Source organism: Elaeis guineensis, chromosome 1 (genome assembly GCF_000442705.2).
Source record: "Elaeis guineensis isolate ETL-2024a chromosome 1, EG11, whole genome shotgun sequence".
Taxonomy (NCBI): Eukaryota; Viridiplantae; Streptophyta; class Magnoliopsida; order Arecales; family Arecaceae; genus Elaeis; species Elaeis guineensis.
The window spans coordinates 21,115,527-21,127,075 of record NC_025993.2 but is presented as its reverse complement, the minus strand read 5'-3'; the positions used below and the strand labels follow the sequence as shown (position 1 = coordinate 21,127,075).

Below are 11,549 nucleotides of genomic sequence, written 5' to 3'. Positions count from 1 at the left end.
GGAGAGATCAATTCCTTTGAGATCAGCAATGGACCAGCTGATAGCCTCTTTGTTTTCCTTTAGAACACCAACCAATTGTGCTTCCTGATCCGGGGTCAAGCCTGATGCAATGATCACTGGGAGGGTGTCATTAGGTCCTAGGAATGCATACTTGAGTGCGGCTGGAAGTGGCTTTAATTCTAGTGCAGGTGGTGATTCTAATGACGGGACTGTGGGTGTATTGGCTAATGCGGGCAATGGCTCGTACTTGATTGTCCAAGAGAGAGTAGTTTCAGCATTTGATATATCAACTAGAATATTTACTTCTTCGCTACCTCTCTCTATATCATAGTCATCCACTCCAAAGTGCATCAAGTGGGTGTCTCGAGAATTATATGCAAAAATCATTGATGTTGCTTCCTCTATGATGTCCTTGAATGTATCTATCTCGAAGCAACTATCAGTTGATGGTCCTTGGGATGCACTGAATATATTCAATCTCAGTTTCTTATTCCCAAATGATACGTCCATGACTCCTGTCCTACAATTGATGCACACATTTGCCGTAGCTAGGAAGGGTCTACCTAAGATAATAGGAATTTGCCTTGGATTGCCACTCAGTTCAATGTCAAGGATTAGAAAATCAACTAAAAAATAGAACTCATCTACCTTGATCAAAATATCTTCGATCATCCCACGTGGTGTCTTAATTGATCTATTAGCTAACTATAAAGTGACTGACGTGGGTTTCAGTTCTTTAAACCCAAAAAGTTCATAAATCGAGCTAGGTAAAAGGTTCACACTGGCCTCTAGGTCCAGGAGAGCTTGTTTGATGTGAAAGTCTCTTATAATGCAAGAAATGGTAAAGGTATCTGGATCTTTAAGCTTTGGAGGGGTAGTATGCTGAAATATAGAGCTAGCTTGTTCGGTGAGGCATACTTTCTTCGGGAGTTATGATCGAAATTTACGTTTCTGAGTGCACAATTCTTTCAAAAATTTTGTATAACTTGGGACCTGTTTGATTGCGTCTAGAAGGGAGAGATTAATTTAGACTTGCTTCAATAATTCTAATATTTTATCGAGTCTTCCTCCCTTCTTATTCGCAGGAGTAGGGGCTTTTAGGGCACTCAAAAATGGGGCTTTAGGCAAGTAAGGTGGTTTCGGTGCAGTTGGTCCACTCTCTACTTTTGGATCTTCCTTGTTTTTGGGTGATTTGGGCTTGATCAGAGATCTAGGATCGATCTCATTGATTTTACTCATGTGTTCAATGACCTTTCCACTTTTGAGAGTCATGATTGTTTGGCATGTTCAGAAAAGGTATCTGAAGTATTGGAGCTCTCAACCATGAATTACCCTCTCAGATTGCTCTCAGGTTGGCTAGGTAATTTTTCTCCTACTGACTGCGGTTGCTAGTTGACCTATTTGGATCTCTAGCTTAGCAATGGATTGCGTGTGGGAGTTAAGGGTTTGGGTGTTGACTTCTAATCATTCTAGTGCTTTTAGAACCTTCTCCTCAAAAGCTAAGCTGTGACCAGTGGTAGACGGTTGAGGAGCATTTTGGAATTGGTGGTATGGTCCATGCCTATATGTCGAGTCCTGATAGTTAGGTGTAGGTACACCAGGGCCAACCACTGGCTGTGGTCTCCAGAAAAAAATTGGGTGGTTTCTCCAGTCGGGGTTATAAGTGTTCAAATATGGATCATTTTCTAATCTACAAGCTTGTTGGGTTTGAGCTTGCTGGACCTGCTCGCACACAAACTCAGGAGATTGAGGTGTAGTTGGGCATTCACTAATAAAATGGCTTGGGCTTGCACACAATGCACAAATATCTTGGACTAGATTAGGTAGAGTCGAAGAGTGTCTAGTATTCAGAAGATGGTTTAATTTTTGAGACAACTCGTCTACCTTACTATGGATATCCATAACATTTTCAATATGATAGATTCCACCTCTTTTCTGTTGAGACATAGGTTGTTCTCTAGAGAGGCAGACATGTGATGCAGGGAGTTCTCACTAAGTGTTTCAAAAAGCTGTCAAGTCTCATCCTCACTCTTTAGCATGAATATCCCACCACATGATGTATCGATCATTTGTCGATATTTCTTCGATATCGTAGAAACACTGAACAAGTTAACATTTGGGGACAGCATGGTGGGGGTATTTGCGAATAAGGTCTCTTAACCTTTCCCATGTCTCATGAAAAAGTTCACCATCCAATTGAGAAAACCTAGTGATGGCTTTTCTAATTTGATTTATTTTTTCAATTGAGAAGTATTTTTAAAGAAATTCTCTCTGAAGATGGTCCCAAGTTGAAATGATTATGGAATCTAGGGAGTTTAACCAATGCTTGGCTTTGTCCTTCAGTAAAAAAGGGAATAGTTTTAACCTGAGGGTATTATCGAAGAAGTTTTGGATTTTTACTGTGGAGCATATCTCAAAAAATTCATCCAAATATTTATACGGATCCTTATTCGTTAGTCCATAGAATGATGGTAGCATTTGAATAATGCTAGACTTGATTTCGTATTGTGCCGCCTCCATAGGAGGAGGTTGGATACATGGCGAGTAGGTGTAAGATCAGGGAGTAAAATACTCCCTCAATTGTCGTGGTGGGTCAGTCTCTTATTTTAGATCCATGATTTTGATTTGGTTTATTTGAATCGTTCTTTCTAGCTCTAAGTCTAATGGGTGTAAATCAGGTTGTAATTATCGACATCCTAGCATGCACCCATAAGATCTCATCGAGTTTTAATTTCAAATTTTTTTTTTAAAGAGAAGAGAAAAAAAGGAGGAGGGAAAAGAGTTCTAAAGAAGAGAACTTAAGGAGTTCTAATGCTAAGAAGATAGAGAAGAATTAATTAGATTTGATATTTTTAGTTAACAATCAAGTGGTTCAATCAATTCTATCTATGGGTTATCCTAGATCTAGACAGCTCCTAACTGTCAAGGTCACCTTCAAGCACTCCAAGTAGCAGACTAGCCGCTCAACTGACTAGGTAAGTGTAAGATTGATGGGGGTCCCTCCATTAATGGATAATAATAAATAAGGATTATAAATTATTTTAAGCTATAGAAAGCAGTAAATCACTAGGAATAATGGATAATAATAAATAAGATAACTACTCATTATGCAAATAAAATAATCTCACAGTTAAGAATAAAAGGTAACCACGTAATCTAAATAAAAGGCAAAGAATCTAATCTACTTAGGAAGCAAAAAAATTACTAATTATATAAAGTAGTAAATTATTCTAACCTATAGAAAGCAGTAGATCACCAGGCTATAGAAAGTAAAAAATTTTTCTATGCATGCAAATAAAGAAATCTAGATATAAAATAGTAAATCTACCATATACAAAAAGTAATATAAGATAAAAATTTTTCAAAAAAAATAAATAGAAGGTAATTAAGCAATTAAAATAAATTAACTAACAATAAAAGGCAAACTACTAATCAGCAAAGTATGGAAAGTAAGAGTACAAGAGAAGAAAATAATCAACTAGAAATATAAAGCAGTAAAGCATATAAGGTAGTCGAGCAATCTAAAGTAAGAAATAAAAATTTAAAAAATAGTAAAATATTTTTTTTATTGTTTTATAGATTATTATTTTTTTTTTTTCAAAACAATCACGTCAAAATCTCTGACAATGGTGCCAAAATTTGATGCGTATCATAGCACACCAAAATTAACCCTACTCACTACTATGTAGATAGGGTGAGTCAGGATCGTATCTGCAGGGATCTTAGTTTATTGTTTCAAAAATATAAAAGAAAAGAATAATAGATTGTAAGAAACTAAGAAAGAAGCATAGAAATTATAATAAAATTATTTTTTATTAATCAAATAAAGAAGTGTACATAAAGAAAAAAAATAAAATTACGATACAAGATAACTAAACCAAGTTGATCTTCTTGCTGCGTCTGATGGTGGATGTGTCTCCTTGAATCCTTTGTCTTCCTCTATGCAGACAACGGCAGGATAGTTGGAAGGCTTGATCTAGGAACTCCAAGGAGAAAAAGTTGATGGAAGTGGGTATGTAGAAGAGAAAGGGTAGTGGCACTAAGATTAGGACCTCTCTTAGATTTGATGGGATGTGAAAAAGAATCTGTAGAGGAATATGGTGTCGTGCTAGGGTTAGTACCTCCCTTAGACTTATGGAAAAGAAGAAGAGGGAGAGAGAAAAAGAGAAGCTTGAAGAGAACTTAGGATTGGCTTTGATTGAAGAAGATGGAGGTCTTGGGGTTCTATTTATAGAGTGGGGAGGCTAGGGTTTCATGAAAAAAGAGGTGGGAGCATGAAAAAGGATCTTTGGATCTTCATATTGATTTTTCTCCATTGATCTTTAAGTCATGTTCACACTGGAATAGGAGCTGGTTGCCTGGTTCACTCAAGTCTAATCCAATTTGAGTCTAATTTGAGTCATATGAATCCAAACTCTCAATTACCTGCAAAATAGACTAGAAAGCATCAAATTTTAATAAAATAATATTAATTATTATAATATTTAGTACCTTTAGTAATTTAAATTAAGTATTCATCAAATACCATCGCTAATATTCAATATTCTTGTAGTGGTAGAATGAGTCGAAAAATTTTTGAATTAAAGCACAGAGAAATTCTTTATATGCTTCAAGGATTTGATTACTTTTGGCTCTTTTTGAATGTTTTTTGGCATACTCTTGGCTTTTCTCCTCTTTTTCTATCTCTTGGCACTTCTCTCTCATTTATTCTTATTTTAATCAAGTTTTAATGCTTTTAAATAGTTTGAAAATGGTAAATTAGCCATTTCTAGCTATTAGGGATCACAAACTAGCCATTTGAATCTATTTAAAAAAAATTTGGAACTTCCGTAGAACTAGTTGTTATTGTAGTTGGATGTAGTCGAATCGATTCGAGGCCAAGGGTCAACTTGAGCACTATTCCATAGAAATACTTCTCTATCCCATCTAAGAGAGCTAGCTTGCATTTAAGTAGAGGTCGACTCGAGTCTCACTAAAATATCTATGCTCTGTCTATCTAAAAGAGTCGACTTGTACTTAAGTAGGGGTTGACTTTGCACTTGTACCACTTAAAAAATATATGTACCAGAATCGACTCTTTGGAACTAGGGGTCAACTCTATGTTTTTTTTTTTGATTTTTCATAATGTAGCATTATCCAATCAACCTTTTTTGCTTCCAAAACTTGTCTATCAACACAAGCTTCCAAAGAATAAATTTAATCTTCCAAAAATATCTATACAAAAACTTTATCAACTCAGTAGTATCAAAATAAGTATTCAAATATTTTGTATTCATCAAAATCAATCCTTAGATCAATAATTTTTTTCTTTTTGATGATGATAAAATTTTTACATACTAATAATGTACTTATATCAAAATAAAGTATGCTTTGAGCATACTTGATTGTAACAACTTTAGTGATATATCAGAGCAAAGAAAATTGTGAAAGTTAAAAAAATGATGTATTTGTCAGAGTATCGGAACTAAAGATTTTAAAACATTTGGATCAAGTCAAAAAAAATTATAATAGAGTTAATTCTTTTAAGTATACCAAAATATATCAGAGCATATTATATCAAATGTATCATAATATATCAAAGCTTAAAATATATCAGAGCGAATCAAAATCATATTAGAGGAAATAAGAATTTATCATTTTAATTTGCTTCAAGATTCCATTCTTTCTCATATATCTGGATTTCATTTCTTCCATTATTTATTATGTTTTTGATGTGTTCTTGTATCGTACACATCTTGTCTCTCTCCATTTTTGTCATTGTTCAAAAAGATAGAGAAACAATACAAAAATGGCATGGAAGAAAATAAGATTTTCTTGCATTCCATAGAAATAGTTTTACATATAGGATGAGTGTACTGAATACAAAAAGAAGTCAAGACAGTACACACTCAGCAAATCATATATAACATCAACACATAAAATAGATAGCACTAATAGAAACCTTAAACTTGGTTCTCATTAGAGGCAAGATCAATGGGAGAGTGAGCTCTAGGAGAAGAAGTTCCACTCCACCTACTCCTAATCCTACTCGATGGGCCAATAGGATGAATAGGGAAGCCTATATTAGACCTAGTGAAAGACCTAAAGGATGGTCTAGAGGTATGTTGAGATGGCTGGGCTGGCCTAGAAGGGTGAGATGGTTGAGCACGATGAGTGAGTTGGCTCTAAGATGAAAAAGATCTATCTGGTGAAGCCTGATGACCACGACCTCTAGAGGCGGTTGCAGCTGCGGTGTCGGATGCAATATGCTCCAATTATTTTATCAATACCACATAGTGATCAGGAGGGATATGATCCCAGAGTGTTGAGAAGCTCCAAGCTCCTTGACTTCTGACTGAACCTAATGCATCCAGCCTCAAACCTCCCCTTGAGGCGAGCAGCCTCATGAGCTAATACAAGTAAGTCAGTGTGATCATTAGGCCGGTCTTGCTGCTCAATAGCACTAATGCTATCTGACAGATTGGCCACCTCACTTTGAAGGCTTTGCATCCCTATCTGAATCAAAGAAGTGATTTGCTGAGACTGTCGTGCCATGAACTACTCATGCTCTGACCTAAGTCTATCCAAAATCAAATCTGCTAGTCTCATCATTTGATCATCATCCAGTCGAGTGGAGGAGACTGATGGTGCTGGTGGTGTAGAGGGTACTGCTACTATTGCTGTTGCTGCTTCTATAGTGGGAGTTTGTGGCTTTGCGACTGCTAGAGGTGGGGACTCTATCTCAAACTCTAGCTATACTCCGCTCCGTTCGGCCTCCTCTCTTTGATGCTCCTACCTTAAGATCTTTTTAATCCATCTCTCATCCAACTTGTGGTAGTCCATCCGATTTAGCGACTGCTCATTATAGATGTTAGAATGCATCAAGAATCTCACACTCTGTCCCTTGAGAGACACTGCAAACTCTCGAAACACCAAAGTGAGTGCCATGCCATAGGGTTGGTAGGCCTTCGCTCTCCTTACTGCCTCTCTCATATAAGTGAACATCATTGTAGGCAAATTAAGTGGGATCCCTTGAATGACATGGACCATAATAATCAAATCTCTCTCTGAGATAAAATCAAATCATCCAGTTTTGGAGAATAAAATCCTTTTGATGATGTAGTGGAGTAGCTTCATTTCCGCAGATAAATGACTAGCATACAACTCTTCCATTAAGTTTGCTTCATCCATTTCCAAACTAGTCTCTATGTCTTCCTTTCTGTCTGATAGACTAGTAGAAATTGCACCCTATCGAGGTATCCAAAGAGTTTTTGCAAATCTTTGCTCATTAAGCACAATCCTTACACCTTCTACCACTGATTCAATTCCTCCCAATCCATGCCTTAAATTTTCATAAAATTCTCTTACCGAACTTGGATAGGTTGGCAAATCCAAAGAACAAAGATAATCCCAACCTTGTTGCCTGATTTTTTGAATAATCATAAAGCCTTCCTTCTCTAAAAATCAAAAATCAATCTTTCTTCCCATTGTCATGGGTGACCTAGATAGAGAAGCACTAGAAGATGGAGAGTGAGAAGGTGAATGAGGACTCACGGGATCACAATGGGGACCTCAGTCAAACCTAGCCTTGGACTGCCACTCAGCTTGCTCAACTCTTCTTGACCTCCTGAGCCAATAAAAGAGTTACTTCTGAGGATCCATCTGAGCTCGAATCTCAAAGGAAAATGGGTGGAAATTATGAAAAGGGACAAGAACAAGGGTCAAAATTGGTTTGGAGAGCAATAGAAGTGGACCTAGGGCAAACAGTGAAAAGGATGAAGTGAAAAAGAAAGGGACGACTTGTCTTTTAAATAGGTGATCTCGACCTGGGGTTCACTTGAGCTTTCTGCTAGAGTCGGCTCAAGCAGGAGTAAACTCGAACTTAACCATCAGTCTAGCTGAGCTCAATCTCAAATAAAAAAATAGTTGAATTTTCAAAAATAACCCAACATTTTAATACATGAGATGACTTAAGTAAGTTCAAGGAGAAGAAAATAATTAGGAAATCAATCAAATAAGGCTCAATCAAATTTGAAAGTTTCAAGGAGGATGAAAGGGATTTAGGATAAGCCCTATTCAAATGGGTCACATACTTCTAACTCTCTTCTAATCAAGCTAAATCGTTCACTTAAGGGTTTGGTGAAAATATCCACTAATTGTCTATTGGTACATAGAAAATGAAGTAATACATCATCATTTTGAATATAATCTCTTATGAGGTGATGTTTTATTTCAATATGTTTAGTTTTTGAGTACTAAATTAGATTTTTAGTTAAGTTTAAAGCACTACTATTATCATATCTTATGAAAATTTTGTTTAGTTTAATCTCATAATCCTCTAGTAATTACTTAATTCATAAGATCTGAACATAATAAATTCTGGCTATAATATACTCAGCTTCTGTTGTTAATAATACTACTGAATTTTGTTATTTACTAAACCAAGAGATTAAGTTAACTTTTAGAAATTGACAAGATCAACTAGTACTTTTTTTTATTTAGTTTACAACTAGCAAAATCAACATCAAAATATCTAATTAAATCAATAGAAGAATATCTAGAATACCATAAACCAACATTCAATATACCAACTAGATATCTAAGTATTCTTTTGGCAGCAAATAAATGAGATTCTTTATGATTAGATTGATATCTTGCATACATATATACACTCAACATTATATTTGATCTACTTATTGTAAGATAGAATAAAGATCCAATCAAACCACAATAAAGTTTAGTATCGATACTCTTATCATTTTCATCCTTGTCAAGCTTATATAAGGGATCCATTGGTGTTCTAATTTGTCAATTGTTCTCCATCCTAAATTTTTTGAATATTTTGTTAGTGTACTTGGTTTGGTTGATGAAGACTCCTTCTTTAGTTTGTTTGATTTAGAGTGTGAGAAAAAAATTTAGTTTTTCATTGAGCTCATCTCAAACTCTCCCTGCATTAACGTAGCAAACTTTTGATAAAGAAATTAATTAGTAGCATCGAATACAATATCATCTATATAATTTTTTTTTTTAAAAATAAAGTAGTGTTTATATTTCCTCTTATAAAATCATTCTCAAGCAAAAATTTATTTAATTTTTCATACCATGTGTGAGGTACTTATTTTAATCTATATAATACCTTATTTAGTTTGAAAGCATGATTTTCAAAACTATATAGTTGTTCAATATACATCTTCAGTAATATATCTATTTAAAAATTATATTTTTGACATCTATTTAATAAAGTTTAAAGTCCATGTAGCATGTAAATGCAAGTAGTAATTTAATAGCTCTAATTTAGCAACAAGAGCAAAAGTTTTATTAAAATTAATTTCTTCTTCTTGATTATATCTTTTTACAAATAATCTAGCTTTATTTCTTACAACTACTCTATTTTCTAATTTCTTTTAATATATTTATTTAGTTCCAGTTATAGGATAATCTAAGGGTCTACTTACTATAGTCCCAGCTTTATTTCTTTCAAATTAATTTAATTCCCCTTGCATAGCCATTATCCAATTCGAGTCTTTTTTAGCTTCTTCAACAAATTTAGGTTTGATTTGAGAAATAAAAGCAAAATAATTTTTCATGTTTCTTAAAGATGATCAAATCTTACTCTTTGTGATGGATTACCATTGATAAGATCTCGTGGATATCCATAGGTATACTTTCATTCCTTGAGTAAGTTCTCATGATATCTTTGAGCTTCCTCGTGATGTCTTCATCAACCACTTTATCTCTTTCCTCATCATTTCATACCAAAATCTCTTTTAAGGTTAGATCTTCCATTCCTTTGCTTATACTTCCTACATCATCATCCACAAAATCCTTCTTTCTCGAAGAAAAATTATTAGATTTATCAAATGCAACAAGAATAGACTCTTCAACAATTAAGGTTCTCTTATTAAAGACTCTATATACTTTGCTAGATGAAAAGTATCCCAAAAAAATTCTTTCATCTAACTTAGCATCAAATTTTTTAATTTGATCTTTTCTATTATTTAGAATAAAGCATCAACATCCAAAATATGAAAATAATTAATATTTATTTTTTTCTTTCCAAAGCTCATAAGGAGTTTTCTTTAAAATTAGATGAATCAAAACATGATTTAAGATATAACATATTGTGTTAATTACTTCCATCCAAAAATATCTTAGAAGGTTGCTTTTGCATAATATGGTACAAGCTATTTCTTTTAAAATTTTATTTTTTCTTTCTACCATCCTATTTTATTGAGGTATCCTAGGTGTAGAAAAATTATGATCAAATTTTTTCATTACAAAAACTTTCAAATTGTTAATTTTTAAATTCGATTCTATAATCACTTCTTATACAAACCAAAATAGAGTTCTTCTGATTTCAAACTTTTCAATAAAACTTTAAAAACATAAAAAAAGATTCATCTTTTTATATAAAAAATACAATCTATATAAATCATGAGAAATTATCTACAATTACAAGTCTGTATCTTTTTCCTCCTAGATTTATAGTCTTGTTAGGTCCAAAAAAGTCCATGTGAATCAATTCCAAAGGTCTAAAAGTTAAAACAATATTTTTCAGTTTGAAAGAGCTTCTAGTTTGTTTTCCAAATTGACAAGTATCACAAATTTTGTCCTTTTCAAAATTCATTTTCGGTAATCCTCTAACTAAGTCTGTTTTTAATAAGTTTTAAAATCAAATCCATGACTGCATGTTCTAATCTACATGCATTTCTATAACCAACTAGTCTCATTAATCTTGGCATCTATTACCAATAGATGACGACCATTCCTCATGGAAAGATCATCTAGATCAACTATGTAGATATAGCCATATCTATATTCAATAAGAATAATCTATTGCCATTGGGACTAGAGGTAATGCACATTAATGATTCAAATGCAATTTTGAAATTTTTATCACAGAATTGACTAATGCTTAGCAAATTATATTTCAATCTATCTTAAGTAAAATATTCTCAATATAGATAGAAGGGATAATTTTTATGTTACCAATTCAAATGATACATCCTTTGCCATTATTGCCAAAGATCACCATCCTTCCTTCCTTTGCTTCAATGGTGACAAATTGAGCTTTATTATCCATCATATACCTTAAACAACCACTATCAAGATACCATCTCTGTTTTCTTTTATTGGTTGTAAGACACATCTACAAAAGAAGACTAAGTTGTAATTTTAGGTACTTAAGCTTTCTTGAATCTTTTGGGATTAGTTGCAATGGTTTTTTTTAAAATCTGAATCATTTTAATTTTATTGTTATTTAATTTTTTGAAGTCACATGAGTAAGCTTTATGTCTTAATTTTTCACAACAATGACATAAAATATTAGCAGATACATTGGATAAAGATTTAATAAAGAAACTCTTCAAAAACTTTTATCTCTTAAGAGGATTAAAATCAAGTCTGACTTTATTAAAAATAGCTTTTTGTTTACTCAAAATCATGTACAATTTTTTATAGAACTACAAGTAAATTTTTCAATAATAGGTTTCAATTTTTCAACTTCATTTTTTAGAATTTGATTTTCTTTTAGCAAAGATTTCTTTTCTTCAAGAAAATCTTCCTTTTCT

The 11,549-nt window shown here is 33.4% G+C and overlaps 1 non-coding gene across 1 annotated transcript; it reads left to right on the top strand.

The window, feature by feature from the left end:
* The first annotated feature begins 2,122 nt into the window (after nt 1-2,122).
* Nucleotides 2,123-2,228, top strand: LOC114912824 (small nucleolar RNA R71). The gene has a single exon (XR_003798741.1). It is a non-coding gene; the product is annotated as a small nucleolar RNA R71 (small nucleolar RNA).
* Nucleotides 2,229-11,549: the final 9,321 nt, after the last annotated feature.